The following is an 18,576-nucleotide window of genomic DNA, read 5'->3' on the forward strand; positions in this document are numbered from 1 at the left end:
CCAGAGAAATCATAGGAGCGGTTCCGGCCTTTAAGGACGCTGTGCGCCATTTTTTTGAAGGTACCCATGTCGTATCGTCCCGGAAACACCGCACAAGAAAGTACGTGGAAAAACATTGAAAGCACTGTGAAGGATAGCCATACATGGTGGGGATGATATCCTATTTGGCCGGACCTGCGCTATGTAGAACGCTAGAAAGTAGCCGTCTTGAAGTATTGCCGTGCTCTATTTATGACGCCCGCGCTTCTTCGAAGCCAATTTGGCTTTGCCCACCAGATGACCGCGGAATTGGCAATCGCTCAAGATTTTGAAGTATTCCGATACTAGGCGAGGCTTTCGGAGATTTCTACTATCATCTATTGATACAACAACTTTATTTGGTTATATTTTAATTCTTATTAAGTAAATTGTTGCCATTGTAAGTTGATGTAAAACTGGTATGGACAAACATATGAAATGTTCAGAATTATTTTTCAGAGGGTTCACAGCTAGTTTTTTGATACAGATTAGCAAATAGGATAATATTTTTTACTAGATGTCTACTATAAGTCGTAATGCGATCATAACTCATAAGAATTTTTAAAATATTACCTCAGTGAGGTATTTTATTCGTCTGCAGTACCACAGAAAATGACCTCAAATTGTTATGTACTGAATTTTGTCGTCTGCAATTTATCCAACAAACTGATTGACATTATTAAAAAGAACCTGATTAAAGATTGAGTAATAAAATTAATTTATTTCTAATACATGTTACAATTTTATTTGTTTTAACTTTCTGTTTCTTTATGCTAAATCCCACACTCAAGTTTTTCATTCGTTTATTAGTAAACAGCGGGCCTACCATGAACTGTTAATGCGATTCAATTGACAACCTAAAATTAACTGCTTTGCTATTGCGAACCACGACGTCATTAGAGCTGTCCAAATTTAGGTTGACGTCAAATCAAGTCGAAAATTGAATCGCAAACTGTTTTAGTTCGTTCATTCATTCCTACCATGAGGTAATATTTCAACCTTAACTGAATAGCTTATGTGTCAAAATGAGTGATTCAAAAAAAGTTGCTACTTTCTTAGCGGAAAGTGAATCGATTTGTTTATTAATAACTTTTAAAAAATAGTCAAAACATGCAAAAAAGGAAAATTTAATTGATGAAAGATGAGATGACAATACTTTATTGGACTTTTTATAAAACAAAATATTGAATATAAATACCTTAAATGAAAATACTAAAGACAAGGCAGTAAGGCCCATGGCTATAGCCTGTTCGCAAGAATGAAGTAAAAATTAAATGTACTCTGTGCTCCTGTCAAATCAAACATGAATGGAGGTGCGTTCATAACTTGTTTTAATCAGTTTATTTTTGTGAAAACAGCTAAGCAAACATTTTAATTTGTAAATCAAAGAACGATACATATATTACTATTACTACTATATACTACGCTCTAAAACGCAATTTCAAAATGTATTTAAAGTAATTTCTACGCAAAACAACCGCTAAAATCATATCATTTTAGGTTTTGAAACGCAACGCATAAGGTTCGAGATAGAGAAAGAAGAAAGACTTATGCAACGGCTGTACAGCGTCATCTTTCTCACACCGCGAACCACAGGTATAGGCACTTCATGTTACGAATCTTAGCGATTCAGTTGAGCTACTTAAACTGAATTGCATTGGAATTAAATCGCTAATTAAAAGTTGATGGTCGACCTTTAGCTGTCAACCTAGCTGCGGATAGCTGTCAATAGCTGCGGATAGATAATTTGTGAAAAAGTGTGTCTATATTATAATATTAGGGGTCTATTCGAAAGATAGTTATGACGAACTTTGTAAGCTAGACTGATTTGAAATGATATTACATTTAAATTTCTATAATTGCCATATTTTGTTTTGACAGTACAAGATTGGATTAACTGCTTTAAACAAAGTTCCACACGGTTCCAAAGAATACAAAAGCTTGTAAATACTAAAGTTGTCTTATATTAGATATAGATAGCATATCAAAATAAGCTTAATTATATTAACAGAACCCTAATTCTACTATCTCGTTGTTAGCAATCCGTCCTTGAAAAACCCTTGTTTGCAGTAATTCAAGTTGAAACGATTAATATTAACGCCTGCCATCCCTTGGCTCAATCCCCATACGATAATAACTAACTTCAATCATGCCACTGATATTGACGTATACAGTGACAACTTCAAACACACTGTGACAGATGACGTTCGCTATCATAATATCGCTATCATCTTTGTATTATGGTATTAACCATAATACAAAGATTGAATACCAATTGAAACCAATTGAATACAACCATACAACCATATTGCTATAATCTTCTTAGTCTCCGACAAGTATTAGTAAAAAGTTATTGTATGACTACTTAATTTGCTACAGCAATGATATTAGTACAAGAGAAAAAAGCTGATTTGACTAAAGGGTTGAATTGCTAAAATAATGGCAGATTTTTAGGCTAGTTGGACTTAGATCGATATCGTAATCCCCTATTCGGAGTTTGTAATCTTTATCCTGTATTGATTGACACGGATTCAAATAAAAAGTATTGCTATTGGCAGTGGACCAAAATTGACTATTGGAGTTCGTATGTAGCCAGGTTTAGTGATTCATTCGCTTTAACGAAGATTTGTTGCCAAGTGCGTTCCTGTTTTTGTCTAGGTTTATTTTTATTATTTACCAATATCGAAATATTGGCGACAAACACTGCAATTAACATAAGTTATTGTTTCATTACTATCTAATGTATAATATTTAATCAAACAAAACTAATCTTAGGCATAACTTAATTTACAATATCTTATATCTTTAAACGAGCAATTATATATATATAGAATCTGAATCTCGGAAACGGCTCCAACGATTTTCATAAAATTAAGTATGCAGGGGATTTCGGGGGTGATAAATCGATCTAGGTAGGTTTCAATTTAAAAAAAATGCTTTTAAGCATGTTTGAATGAGAAACAGCTACAATAACATTAGAATACAATGGTAAATTTCGCCACTATATACAAGACTATTATAGCTCAGATGGGACATTGGGTGATCCGGAAAGCAGAAGACCCCGGTTCGAATCCAGATATCCTATTAGTTTTTTTTTTGTTCAAGATTTGTACATTCTTAAAAATCCGAGCAAGGCTCGGTCGTCCGGATATTTATGATTAAACATAAAATAAAACTAACATTACGGGGTAGCGTACCAAATATTCTGGCAGCATTCCCATGTTGGATAGGCTGAATCGTTGACCGAAATGGCACAAAGATGTATGAACCACTGATACCGACATATTTGCGACGTTTGCAGCCTTCGGCAGTCTAAGCAGCATTCCCAGCACTAACTGACGTAACTTGGACATGAGAAGGAGCCAGAGTGTTAATGCAAGGTGGCACCAGGATAACTAATTAGTGTAATTATACATTTTCGATGACTTCAGATTACATTATTCTCCAATACTCACATATATTGGGGTTGAGCAGGTTATCGACTGTAAAGTAGACCCTGTAGATAGATCCACAACCTCAGAGTTAAACAAGACATACAAAAAATTTTGGTCGATGCGTCGCTCAGACGGTTGGCTCAGTTAGTAAAAGCGCTCAGATGGAACCCGAGAGGTGCCGGTACGAATTCCACATCGTGCATCTTCTTTGGTCCAAATTAAATCTTTGGGTAGTTAATAATAATAAATAATAAGACGACCCATATAGCGCAGTGGTTAGTGACCCTGCCTATGGAGCTAGAGGTCCCGGGTTCGAATCCCGGTAGGTGCAAACATTTATATGATGAATATGGATTTTTCTTTCCGAGTCATGGATGTTTATAAGTATTTATGTATGTTTTAGTAAGTACACACATCAAAAAAGTCTAAGCAACATGCATGATATTACAAAGATACCATTTATATTAATTAATTTCTGAGTCTTTATTCACTCAAGGTGCATAGGTATGTAAACTTTTTTGTTATTGATGACATACTAGCTGGTTGTAAAAAAAAATTCGATTATGTTTGGTTTTTTTCATAAAATTAAATGAATGGGAATTTGTTTGAATTTAAGTGTATTTTTATTTCTACGTTTAATCTTGATTTTATAATTTTACCAACCATTTAAATAAAGTTAGCGACAAAATTGAATTGTTAGATATTCATTACGTCATGGAGCAACGACATTTGACGGCAAATGAAATGCAAAGAGATGTAGGGATGTTGCAAGCGGGAAGTAATCAATCACATGTATCTCGGCATTTTGGCATTTATAGAAGTGTTAGTTGTCATCTTTGCCAGCGCTACAATAATACAAGGAAACCCGCTGAACAGCATTCAGGCCATAAAAGGTGTACAACCACTCGGCAAGATCGGTACATACAACTGACTGCAAGACGCCAGCCGATGTTAACCACTCGTGAGATAAGTTTGAAGCTACAAAATTCAAGTGGTGTTGATGTAAGTCCCCAAACTGTGCGAAAACGACTGCATGAGTACGGCCTACGAGCTCGACACCCAATTAAGTGCCAATACGTCACGGGAGTTGCGCTCGTCGAAGAATGGTGTAGAGAACGCAGAACATGGACCCAGGAATGATGGGATAAAACTATGTTTTACGATGAGTCGCGATTTGGGCTTAGGCCTGATACAAGAAGGGTGCGAGTGCACCGTCAGCCCGGAAATACTGAAAGCCTCAGGTGCATTCAGGAAATTCATCCATACAGCGGCTCAACAGTTATGGTATGGGCGGGTATTATGAAGAACAAGCGAACTGAGCTCGTTTTTGTAAATGGAAACATGAGCCCTGAAAATTATGTTGAGGATATTCTCAGACCTTATGTCCATCCATTTGCACAAACCTTTGGCTCCGATTTTACGTTAATGCATGACAATGCGCTTTCACATACAGCTCGGCGAACCAGTCAATACTTGGTAACGGACAACGACCGGGTATTGCCCTGGCCTGCACAATTGCCAGACCTCAACCCAATCGAGCACGCATGGGACATACTCCAGAGACGTGTTTTGAAGGAATTGGTGAATGATAACAACCCAACAGCTGAAGGATTTGCTACAGTTCCATTGGAAGCGAATACCGCAAGATGACATAAATAGTCTCATTAATTCAATGAATAATCGTTGCCGACAAGTTCTGAATAGCAGAGGAGGCCATACTTTGCATTAAATTATCCTATTCTTTCACAATACATTCATTTTCTTTAGAGATTTCATTTTGTTAAAATAAATGTTTAGTTGCTTATGTACCTTAGTTTCTGCAGTATATTCTAATATTGTTAATTTCTGTTATTAAAAGAACTTATAAAGACAACAGCTGTTATTTTTACATCATAGGACCCTAAAAATATTATTTTAAAAATAAAATACAACGTTATAATGTGAAAATCCATCCTGAAATTTAAATTAGTACAGGTTGCTTAGACTTTTTAATGTATGTATATTGTATCTAATATATCGTTGTCTTGTACAGTCTATGCCTAGTTTAGGGCAAGATAATTAATATTAGTATTATTCTATTTCTATGCTTATATAAAACTATTTAGTTATGTTCTCATAATATTATAATATAATTATATTATACTAGCTGACCCGACAGACGTTGTTCTGTATATAATAAATAAAATCATGTTTTTATATGAATTTGTCAATAATATATCATAACATCATAAATTACTTCGTAAAATAAGCACCCTGCTGTCGTAATGAAATTGTTTCACAGCAGAACTGTCAAACCGTGCGTCAATAAATTCTCTCATAGAAGGTATATATGGACACATCAAAGGAAAAACAAATTGGTTGTTGTTATTTAATTTAGCAGCATTTTCCTATTTATTCACCTTTTAAACCTTCCCTGGACTTCCACAAATAATTCAAGACCAATATTAGCCAAATCAGTCCAGCCGTTCTCGAGTTTTAGCGAGACTAACGAAACAGCAATTCATTTTTATATATAAAGATTAAGAGTATACAAATACTGTACTGCTTAAAGACTGCTTGACTTTCAATATTGAAGTGAAAACTTCTTATCGGAGGGTACGGTTTACCCTTAACTGAACGCGTTACGGCGCCAATCTGTCTGGCTTCCCTTTCTCTCTCGCATACGGCTGCAGTAGGCAGGCTCCTCCTCTCTCACTCTAAGCTATTGTTACATTTATAGGATTAAATAATGATTCTTATAATGTACATATACAAAATTCTAATGTCATATTCCAGTGGGAGGCTCCTTTGCACAGGAAGCCGGCTAGATTATGGGTACCACAACGGCGCCTATTTCTCCCATGAAGCAGTAATGTGTAAACATTACTATGTTTCGGTCTGAAGGGCGCCGTAGCTAGTGAAATTACCGGGCAAACGAGACTTAAGATCCTATGTCTCAAGGTGACGAGCGCAATTGTAGTGCTGCTCTGATTTTTTGGGTTTTTCGAGAATCCTGAGCGGCACTGCATTGTAATGGGTAGGGCGTATCATTTACCATCAGCTGAACGTCCTGCTCGTCTCGTCCCTTATTTTCATAAAAAAAAAGAGAATTGTAACTTAAACTTAAATATATTTTATTAATAAATAACCATTTCTTACATTATCATATTAATATACATAAAGTTTGAGTAAAAACCTAACCTCTTCTGTTTTCTAATGACTGTGACAGCTTTGAATGCGTCGAAAAAAATAACGGCGTTCTGTTAACCTGTAGTTAAACGCAAGTGTAAGACGTAGCCTTCATGCACACTAAAGTAATAAACATGGCCTGTTGTCATGTGTGGCCTAACAGCAAAGGCTGTATTTAGACGTATAAATTATCTAAGATCATAGAAATATATGTTTCATATAACGACTTATATGTACGCCTCGGTCTGAAGGGCGCCGTAGCTAGTGAAATTACTGGTCAAATAAGACTTAACATCTTATGTCTCAAGATGACGACCGCAATTGTAGTGCCGCTCAGAATGTTTGGGTTTATGAAGAATCTGGCGCGGCACTACATCCTAATGGGCAGGGCGTATCAATAACCATTAGTTGAACGTCCTGCTCATCTCGTCCCTTATTTTCATTAAAAAAAACCTCTGGTATAGTAAGATAGATTTGATTCAGGTGGTCAAAAATGATCAGGTGGCTCTTCCTCATAAAATATTTCGGAATCGATTTGATTTACGTTATAGTTACAAACTAAGCTTACATCCATCATAATAATAATAGACTTTATTGGCAACATAATTACACTGCAGGACATTTTAGGTCGTAATTAATATCATTAAACAAAGGAACCTTTAACAAAATAAGTAATTTTAACATAATGTGTAACAAAAAAATTTTGAGAAAAAAAACAACCGACTTCAAAAACACTATTCCAAAACAATAGATATAATATTCATTAAACAGTATAGAAATGCTTGCTTATTTTTATACAATCTAATTAATTAATAAAATTCTAGTTACGATTATTGTTATTTTTGGAATCGGTGTTCTTCCGCTGCGACTCGCTCTCGCCTCTCGCCTCCTCACGACTCAAGCATATCTCACATATAACTGTGTTTGTACAAACCTATCTTGGATGACACCGACTCCAAAAATTACAAAAATCGTATCCGAATGCAAAAAGCCAGCCTGTTAAGACGCAAGGAACAAATGAGCTATGAGAGTTAGAATAAGAATTGTTCTCCGCTGCACTCCAACTATATACCGCACTACTTAAGAACAATAGCTTTTTTATTACGGCAACTATTAGATGCTTTTGTGCGTGGCATCTTGACACTCAATGGAATCTTTCATATTTGATTCCATACGCTTCGTTTTATTTTATATTGAAACTAATAAAATGGAATCATTAAATTGGCACACACACACACACACACTCACACCTTGTTCCCGTCGGGGTAGGCAGAGACAATAGAATGCCATTTGCTTCTATCCTTACAAACCTCACGCGCTTCCTCTACATTCATTACTATTTTCATACATGCTCGCCGGTTGCGGGTGCTTCGGAACCTCTCCTTTTCTCAAAACGTCCCCAATTTGGTCGACGAATGTTCTACGAGGTCTCCCGCGATCGACTTGCCCACACACACTTGCCTTATATATTTGATGCGTCATTCTTTATTCATTCATTCGCTCCACGTGTCCAAAACATTTCAACATTCCTTTTTCAGTCCTTGTCACAACATCCTCTTTCAAACCACAGCGCGCTCGTATTCCCGCTCGCATTCGGAATTCTATCAGTCAGTCTTACCCCACACATACTACGCAGTGATCGCATCTCAACTGCGTTAATTCTGTTTTTATGCTTCTTCTGCCATACCCAACTCTCACTTCCATACATTAAGATGGCGACAAGCACTCCATTATGTACAGCCATTCGCGCTTCTATTGGCACAGTCTGACCGTTTATAAAGGCATGCAGCGCATTAAATTGGCAATGTCAACAAAATATAAAATCCAGAATATAAACCTTAATTTAGTAATCCAACAATTATTCTTTACTTAAAGATATTGATTTGGTATATCTCGCTGTGAGTATAATAAAATATTGTTAGGAAATTTTCTATTCTAAATTGTATATATAAATTTTAAAATCTCAGTCGGTAAGAGGGTTACGTCGCGTCTCGTAGTAAGCAATCTGAGAACGCGGCGAAGCGGCTCAAATTCGCTTTAATCCTGCCGCTTCACGACATTTAAATCTTAACAATATTACAATTTAATGATTGCACTCTATCAGTATTATATACACGATTTATATATAACAATTATTAACATTCCAGGCTCAATCTGTTTTATCCTAATATTGTCAATTATTTGAATGTGAGTTTTTTACAACCTAGTGAAACTCTCTAAAAAAAAAGCAATTCACTCGATTGTATGTAATGCAGTCATTGATAGATTGACAGATGACGGCTATAATCTTATAATAAACGGAGATAGCCGGAATCTACTACGTTTTAAGCAACTGTTCGCTTTCAAACTTAGCCGGATTATACTTCGTCGCCAATTTAGGCTTAAATGACTGCACGTTTTATACTAAACTAATTTTTAATTTTTACTTAGGCAAGTCCCGCCTGTTATTACAAAGTATTTACATCCCCTTTGGTTTACTATGTGGCAAAGAGTACAATATATACAAAAAGGACCATTGTGTTTGCGGAGACAAATGACTTTGTAATTAAAAAAATCACAGAATTGTATTGAAAAGTTTTGTTATCTTAGATAGAGTTAAAGTTAGAAAGAGTCTTTTGCTGTTACACGAACGATAAAAACAAGCCACGAATATTAGTTTAGTGTGCGTGCATTGCCCAAAATATAAGTTAGTTCTAAACACAATTTTTATCGACCTTTTCACAGGTGTCATTGTGCGTCTAGACGTATAAATAACCTAAGTTTTTTATTAATTTACTTTAATTACATTCATGATTAATACATAATTCACTCCAATTTTATTGTAGCTTAAAACCATTAAGGAACCTTAAATGAAGCTATAATTTTCTTAACTAATTGTTTCCATAGAGTCTGCGTTTATTAAAGCCCATAGATTTCTCGAGACGCTTGGGTGAAATTACTTGAACATTATCCCTAAATTATTGCTGCTAATATGTCGGTGAACACTCTTCGCTCCAACAGACGGAAATAGGATTTAAATTAAGTCTGGTATCCAACGAAAATTTTCAGTGAGGTATTCGATAGTATAGTAATTAATAATATATATATAGTACACAATAGATTTAAGAGTAAATGTGTTCGCTTTTATAATAAAGTCCCAGCCACTGTTCAGGCTGTTTCTAAAAATAAATTTAGATGTTTTATTAAAAAATGGCTCTGTCGTCCTACTACTCCCACAGCTGAATATCTAAATGATACGAAAGCCTGGGACTAGATTATAATTATTTTATAGCAAAAACAATGACGATGGTGAAAAAAAGAATGCTGAGAGAGTTTCTTGCGCCGCTTTTTCTCTCTCAGAGCGCCATTTGTTTCCGAAGCGATAAAAGTGTCTAGTATATTAGAAATGACATCAAAAATAATTCTAAAGGAATCAATTTTGAGAAAATAAATGCCTTTTATGATTTTTATGAGAAAAATCCACGTTCATATAACCTTCTTTGAAGTTGAAATATAAAGCACGATTGAAATTTGAGAGATACATATTAAATAAAAACAAAGAACACAAATGATAGAGGTATTTTGTTTACCTTACCTGGTAAAAATGATTTGCAAGAGCAATATGGGAATAATCTTATATAATATTGGATGTAAAGATATGTTTTATGATATAATCTAAGGCCATTTATAAATATTGTAATATTATGTCAAGCCACGTCTTATTATATTACAGAATGGTTTTCCAACAATCCCTACTAATATTATAAATTTGAATGTAAGTTTGTTTGTTTCGCTTTTACTGAGCTACTGAACTGATTTTGATAAAATTTGGTACAGCAATAGACTAGAGCTTGGAAAACTTGGGCTACGTTCTATCCTGGAAAAATCCTTGATTTCCGCGGAATTTGTGAAAAACTGAAATTCACAACGATGAGCTTTAACTATACCAATAGTAGGTTTAGTTTGCCATAGCAATAGGCATAAAAGGCATTTATTTTCTCAAAATTGATTCCTTTAGAATTCTTTTTGATATCATTACTAATAACTACTAGATACTACTACCGCTTCGGAAACAAATGGCGCTCTGAGAGAGACGAAGCGGCGCAAGAAACTCTCCCAGCATTCTTTTTTTGCGCTCTTTTCAATAAAAATATACAATATTGTACAGTCATTTCTATCGCTATAAAATCTTCCTTGAAATAAGATTCATATAATATGTTGGGAACGGGAGGGAAAATGGAACCCGGAACTGGAATAAGTCATGAGATAATCTAATTCCAAACTTGCTTATTATTTTTAAAAACCCATTATCTACGCGGACGAAGTCGCGAGAATCACCTAGTAACATAATATTGCGTGTATAAGTTTATTTATTTCCTCCTCTACCACGCGTAACTACTCAATCCTCCGTAATATAAGCATAGCGAAATTCATTAAGAAAAAAGCGGTTGTATGAAAGGTGCAGTCATTTCTAGATTGACAGATGACGGCTATAGTCTTGTAAAACGGAGATAGCCGAAATCCGCTACGTTTTAAGCAATAAAAATAGGAAACACACAATAAGAGGTGTATTAAATTAAACGTTTATTAAGTTATTTTATAATTTTCACTTTTTGAAGTCGGTTTTATTCAACGTATTTTTTATCATAATACTAATATATTAATATTATGTGAAGCCACGTCTTCACTTTTTAATAAAACTATTTTTTTAAGTAGGTATGGATAAGCCTACGAAAGGATCTGCGTGCCTTAAACAATATGGATATATTTAACGATTTTTGTGAGCAATGTTTGTTAGCTATGAATGACAAGTATCCTTAGACCCACTTATCGGCAAACGGGCTTATAATAATAATATATTATCAATCTAACCGAAACTCCTCAACAGCAGTACACACACAATAATAACATGATCCACTTAAACAAAAATATTCACGATAGAAGTGAAACTTCTGAAAAGTTCCTCACTAAAAATACTCATTGAAAAGTATAGAAAAAATAAACAGTCGCTTTATGTTAACTGTATATTGATAAATAAATGAAAAAAAATTAGGATTATTGTATATTATATATATATAAAACAATTCAAATTTCATAATTTTAAATACTTTTCAGTGAGTATTTTTTATCAGGGGTAGGCTGCGATAGATTGAGATGGATATAAATCAGGAGTATGTATTAAGAGTGCCAGGATAAAAAACCTCGAATATCCATATTGTTAAAATTATAATTTTGCGCGGCGGCCATTTTGGATTTCAAAAATGATACTAAATTCGTTCTCTATATCCTCGAGAAACACGGATACGATATCCATATTGTTGAAATCATAATTTTGTGTGGCATTCATCTTGGATTTCAAAAATGATCCACAACTCGTTCTCTGCACCCTCGAGAACCTCGGATACGATATCCATATTGTTGTAATCATAAATTTGCGCGGTGGCCATCTTGGATTTCAAAAATGATTCCATAATAAATCTGCCTTTACTGCACAAGACGTTATGCGACAGAATTGCCATCTAAAGTTTAAATACCTCGTTCTTCCATAAATACTGAATTATCCCCTCATTGATCTTTATCAGTTACAAAGTCCATTGGTCCAATAATACAGATGTATTTTTTGAAAAATCATTTGGGTCGATTTCCGTCAAAAGTAAAAGAAATTTAAAAAAACTAAATATGCAGGTATTTGTTTACTTATAAATGGAGTGTATGACTCCTTTCACGACTTTTTTTTAATAGTCGTAGTTTCCAACTTGGCCATCACCGCCCATCTCAAAAAGCCACACTGTATATGAAACCTCAGGTTCGAAGGTATCAAAATCAATTCAGAAGCAAACATCAAATTTACTTACTAAGTAAATAATATAAAAAACATGTCAGTATAAATATTGAGCTAAACAAGAACTAAAAATCCGATAATCAAATGGGAAAATAATAAAAAACAACTAAATGCCAGCAGATTCAAGGATTAAAAAAGTTATGAACCATCTATTATATTCTCGCTAATAGCTAAGTAAAGATAAAAGGAATAGCGAACTTCCTGTGGGTTTGCGTTCAAAAGTTGTAGTTAATTCCAGTAAAGCTAAAGTGGTGATTTCTGTTCGGCTAAATGTGGTTAAAATCAGACGAAACTTATACCCTTTTAATCCTTGACGGCAAAAGCATTACTTAACTTGGATATATTTTGATAAGTAGTGAATAAACTCATTGTAATCAGCAAGGTTTTAATTGAAGCCTTTTTATTCAAATCTGAAAACAAAAATATTTTTATCATCGCCACTCGAATAAGAGCACTTATTCATATTATTATAATAGTAATAAGAACTCTATTTTAGTTGATGTGTGAATAGAAACATTTTAAATTTGGAGCAAGCACGAATAATGTAGCTACTATATATTTATTTTTTTTAATATGGAAAAAGGGGGACAAACGAGCATATGGGTCACCTGGTGTTAAGTGATCACCGCCTCCCACATTCACTTGCAACTCCAGAGGAATCATAGGAGCGTTGCCAGCCTTTAAGGAAGGTGTAAGTGCTATTTTGAAGGTACTCATGTCGTATTATCTCGGAAACACCGCACAACGAAGCTCATTCCACAGCTTTGTAGTACGTGGAAAAAAGCTCCTTAAAAAGCGCACAGTGGAGGACCGCCACACATCCAGATACTGGGGACGATATTCTAATTTGTGACGTGTTGTGTGAAACAGCTCTTCAGAAAATACCCCTTGATAAGTATGGCAGAAGACGCTCAATGAAGCGACGTCTCTACGTCTCCATCTCTCTCTCTATATATTTAAATAAAAAAAAATGAAACGTAAAAATGTAAATGCTGTTACCTGATACGACCGATAACGAAAACTAAACATGGATATTGCACTGAATTACAAGAACTGTTCTAATTTTGATACGTGAAAATATGGTTAGGTATTTTAAAGGTATAGAGAATTTCTCATTTTTTTTTTATGGAATAGGAGGAAAACGAGCGTACGGGTCACTTGGTGTTAAGTGATCACCGCCTCCCACATTCACTTGCAACACCAGAGGAATCACAGGAGCATTGCCGGCCTTTAAGGAAGGTCTACGCGCTTACCCATTCCGTTTCGTCCCGGAAGCAACGCCCAAGGAAGCTCATTCGATCGCTTTGTAGTAAGTGGAATAACGTACATTGAAAACTACTCTGTGGAGAACCGCCACACATCCAGATAGTGGGGATGATATCCTAACTTGTTGCGTGTCGAGCAATTGTGGAGTTCGGCGGCAGGAATCAGGTTAAACAGTTCTTCGAAACACTCCCCGTGATTAATACGGTAGAAGACACACAATGAACATATCTACGCAACGCCAAGTGATCCATCCGTTCACAGAGCATTGGATCCCCGACAATTCGAGCTGCTCTGCGTTGTACGCGGCCAAATGAATCGAGCTGATACTGGGGTGCGCTAGACTAGAGATGACAGCACTACTCAATGTGTGACTGGACCTACGGTTTGTAGAGCGCTAGAATGTGGGCCGGCTTGAAGTATTGCCGTGCTCGTGTAGATACCATCCGGCCCGCTCGACGTCCTGACGTCCAAGGAAAACAGAGCTCACCTAACAGTTTTCTGTCTGAACTGTACTTTAGGCATAGAGCTTTGACACCGCGGGATGGTCGGCGATGTTTTTCCGTTGTCGTCAAGAGTCGAGTTGAAGGCGAAAAGAGCGCACAGTAGATCGGCTTTCTCTTTTGCCGTATGGGCCAGGGTGTCATTCCTCATGTGCAATGGTGGCAGGGACGGCTGGTTGAAATTAAAGAGCAGCTTACGACAACGACCAGAACTTGTGTGTTCCAGTCGGGTAATTGGAAAGCTGCTTGCCGATTTTTTCAACGTGCTTCGATTTCGCACGGGCGTTTTGCCGCGTAAAGAATCCGGAGGTACGATTGTATTTCTTCCAGTTCGGACCCTTTGAGCCCAGCGCCGCAACCCAAGTTTGATACGCCTGTTTTTTGCAATCAGATGCTGCTTTGACTGACGCATCGAACCAGGGCTGTGATCTGCCACCGATCGATAATAAAGAGCTTGCACTTATTGCAACAAGCTATTGCAACGGCGCAGGCACTGGGATCATCCGAAGGGAAACAAACCTTGCCCCAAGGGTAGAATGCAAAAAAGGAAAGCATCCTATCCCAATCTGCTGACTTGTAGTGCCAAACGCGGCAAGTCGCTGGTGGTCTGCGAAGTAGACTCTCAAATTTATATAGTTTTACTATATTTTCCAATTTTTTTTTCTAAGGAAATCATAAGTAGAACGATTAAAATTTAAAATTCATTGGTTAGTGAAGCGTAGTGCGTACATTATATTACAAAGTATTTACATTACCTATATTTTAAAATTATAGATAAGTTAAGACGCCCCATAAAAGACTTACTAAGTCTTTTTGGGGCAACTCAAAAGAACTCGCTTTTTCAAAAACTGTAATTTAAACAGTAATTGTAACTAGAAAGATTTTTATTCAAAAAATACGCAATCATATTTTTACTTCTAGTCCATATTATATCTATTGTTTTGCACCCTTAGTGTAAGTTGTTAAGGAGTTCCATTGATCATCATATTCGACTACGACACTTACATGCCCTGAAATACGTTACGTTAAGTGACTAAAATATCCGGATAGCATAAAAAAGATTGAAGAGTTCCGTTACGGACGAATTGAGAACCTTCTCCTTTTTTTAAGTCGGTTAAAAAAATCAGCTGAAATCTTACAAATCAACAACAGAATATCTAACCAATCAGGCGACCTGAAGCAATTTTATAGCAATAGCAATTATAGCAATATGATACAAATATTATTGATTTAAAAGAGTGCAAAACAAAAAATACTTACTGATTATTGCGCTGTTCCTTTTTATCAGTGCCATTCATTTCCGATGCGGTGGTAGTGTACAGAAAATAAAACAACTTTGAGAAAATAAAAGGTTTTTATACCTTTGCATCCCATTCAAAGCAATTGAATAATACATGACTTGCGAGCATTGAGAAAATTTTCTAATTTACGATGTAAGTTTAGGGATAGAGAAGCAATTAAAAAGTCATTAACAAAGTGAGGATTTGCGAAACATTGTTATGCCAAACTAATACCAATTCTATTACTTTAACCCAAAAGAAGATATTTAAATGCATCTTTACCTCTATGAAAGTATTGGCAGTTTTATTTTAAATGAGTTGTATGCGATATTGCTTGAGCAGCTTTATTTTCCTGGCAGTCTGACTACTTAATCAAGTAATGTGCACAATTTCATAGGTATTAAGTTGTCACATTAATATTATTTTCTGCGAAAATATGGGATGAGAAGAGTAGGGCGTTCAGTTGATGGTAATTGAAACGCCCTGCTCTTTTCAATTCAGTGCCGATCAGGATTCTTGAAAACTCACCAAAATTCAGAGCGGCAATACAATTGCGCTCGTGACCTTGATACATAAGATGTTAAGTCTCATTTGCCCAGTAATTTCACTAGCTAGTACTAATGCTTACACATTACTGCTTCTCGGCAGAAATAGGCACCGTTGTGGTACTCATAATCTAGCTGTCATCCTGTGCAAAGGAGCCTACCAATGGTAATCTCATCCCACGGGAAAACTACACTTTTTCGAGAAGTAACACGAGTAGTAAGAGAGAAGGAAGTATATTACTTCTATACCAAAACTTCATTAAAATCACACAAATTAAATTTTAAAACAAAATTATATGAACGATGCGGGACTCCAACCCACGACCTCTGGCGTTCCGTGCCAGTGCTCTGTCCACTGAGCTAACCGTTCGTGGGTTCGAGTACCACATCGTTCATAAAATTTTGTTTTCAAATTTTATTTGTGTATTAATCCTAGAAGTGAGGGATATCACTTTAAAAACATAACAAATTGTTCATTAAAATCGGTCCAGCAGTTGCAAAACAAATAAGTACACACATACACTAAAGCGGAATCGCATTTATAATATATGGTTTTCATAACATGTATAACTAAGTATGTCTAACAAATAATATCAATTTTACACAAATAAAACTGAAAACAAAATTAAATAAACGATGCGGGACTCGAACCCGCCTCCTCTCGCGTTCCGTGTGAGCGCTCTTTCCAACTGAGCCAGCCGTTCGAGTGACGTATCGTTGATAAAATCTTGTATAGTTTGTTCAACTCTTAGATCGTATAATAACATTTTGTCTGATCTTCTTATAATATCTAATTTAAACTATTTATTATAAATTATTTTTAATATGTAGTTATAATTAATAAAATAAAAATTTGATGATGCGGCAAGAACCTCATTGCCTCTATTTTAATTTAACATTTAGATCTTAATCAGTTTACATAATATTTTAAATACAGTGTATGCAAGGTCATGCAAAAAAAACTTTTTAACTTACTAAGTGAAAATACAACATGGAAAGAAATCATAAAATGTTCGTTGAGTCTGCATCCTAAATACATCCATACACTGTAATTAAATAAATTTAATCAGCGAATATATTCGCGAATGCGAGAGGTCTCAGGTTCGAGTCCCACATGGTTTATAAATTTTGTTTTCAAATTATTTTGTGTAATTAATCCTAGAAGTTAGGGTTAGAACTTTAAAAAATAACAAATTGTTTATTTTATACACAGTATGAAGAAAAGTGTGGGGAGGGGGGGGGGTACTCTTTGACATCGTCCACATTAAAAGCATGTACAACTTTTTAAAAGGCTGGCAACGCTCCTGTGATTCCTCTGGTGTTGCGACCAGTGGGAGACACCTTTGCACAGGATGCCGTCTAGATTATGGGTACCACAACGGCGCCTATTTCTGCCGTGAAGCAGTAATGTGTAAGCATTACTGTGTTTCGGTCTGAAGAGCGCTGTAGCTAGTGAAATTACTGGGCAAATGAGACTTAACATCTTATGTCTCAAGGTGACGAGCGCAGTTGTAATGCTGCTCAGAATTTTTGGGGTTTTTCAAGAATCCTGAGCGGCACCGCATTGTAATGAGCAGGGCGCATCAATTACCATCAGCTGACCGTCCTGCTCGTCTCGTTTCTTATTTTCATAAAAAAAAAGAATAGGGGCAGCTGATGTCACGTAACATCGCTTTCTATATTTTCGGGAAGATAATATATATTATAAATTCAGTTTATAATGTTATTACTAGATACCATTATTCACTAGAGCTTAAATAATTTAACCTAAAATCTACTTCAAAAATATTATAAAAACAATTACGCCGAGGGTGCTACGAACAAAGAGCTTTTAAGCTTTCCCAAAATGTACAGCGCTTTCCCAAAGGAGATTATGTTTAATTACACACTCGCAGGCACACATTGGTCGTGATTATTTGTAATTAATCTAATAATGTGTGTTCCTACACGATTTTGAATTAATTTGTGTGTGGGTTGTGTTGAATACATCATTCATTTAGCTTCATACTATAATTACTTGTGTCTGTAAAGGAGCTTGGATATTGTGGATTTTGTTAAGAAGAACACTTAGATAGAATAATAACGCTTAGAACGTGAGTAGGCCCAAGCAATACGAAGCAGTTTCAATGTAGTATTTTAACGGCCGTTTTCAATAACGTATCTCTAGTTACGGATACATTGCTGCCATCGTTTGGTGACGAGATCTTATCTATCCATATTTTTGCGACGCGGCCATCTTGGATTTTAAAAATGAGCCAAACATAATACCCATATTGTTCGTGTTCCTTAGCACACAGTGTCCTGATTTTAACGATTTAATTTGCATGTGGCACAACAATTTTCGAATGTTTTTTTGTTACATTTAGTTGTTTGTTATTAGTAATACTGATGTTTTCTAGTGTTTCGTGTTCGTGTTCATTAGCACATAGTTTCCTGATTTCAACGATTTTAGTTCCATGTGGCACAACAATTTCTGCAAGATGCCTTGTAGTTATTTGGCATTATGGTGATCATTTTAACCATCACGCATACGTATAGCCCCAA

The sequence above is a fragment of the Leptidea sinapis genome, chromosome 21 (assembly GCF_905404315.1).
Source record: "Leptidea sinapis chromosome 21, ilLepSina1.1, whole genome shotgun sequence".
In the NCBI taxonomy this organism is placed as follows: domain Eukaryota; kingdom Metazoa; phylum Arthropoda; class Insecta; order Lepidoptera; family Pieridae; genus Leptidea; species Leptidea sinapis.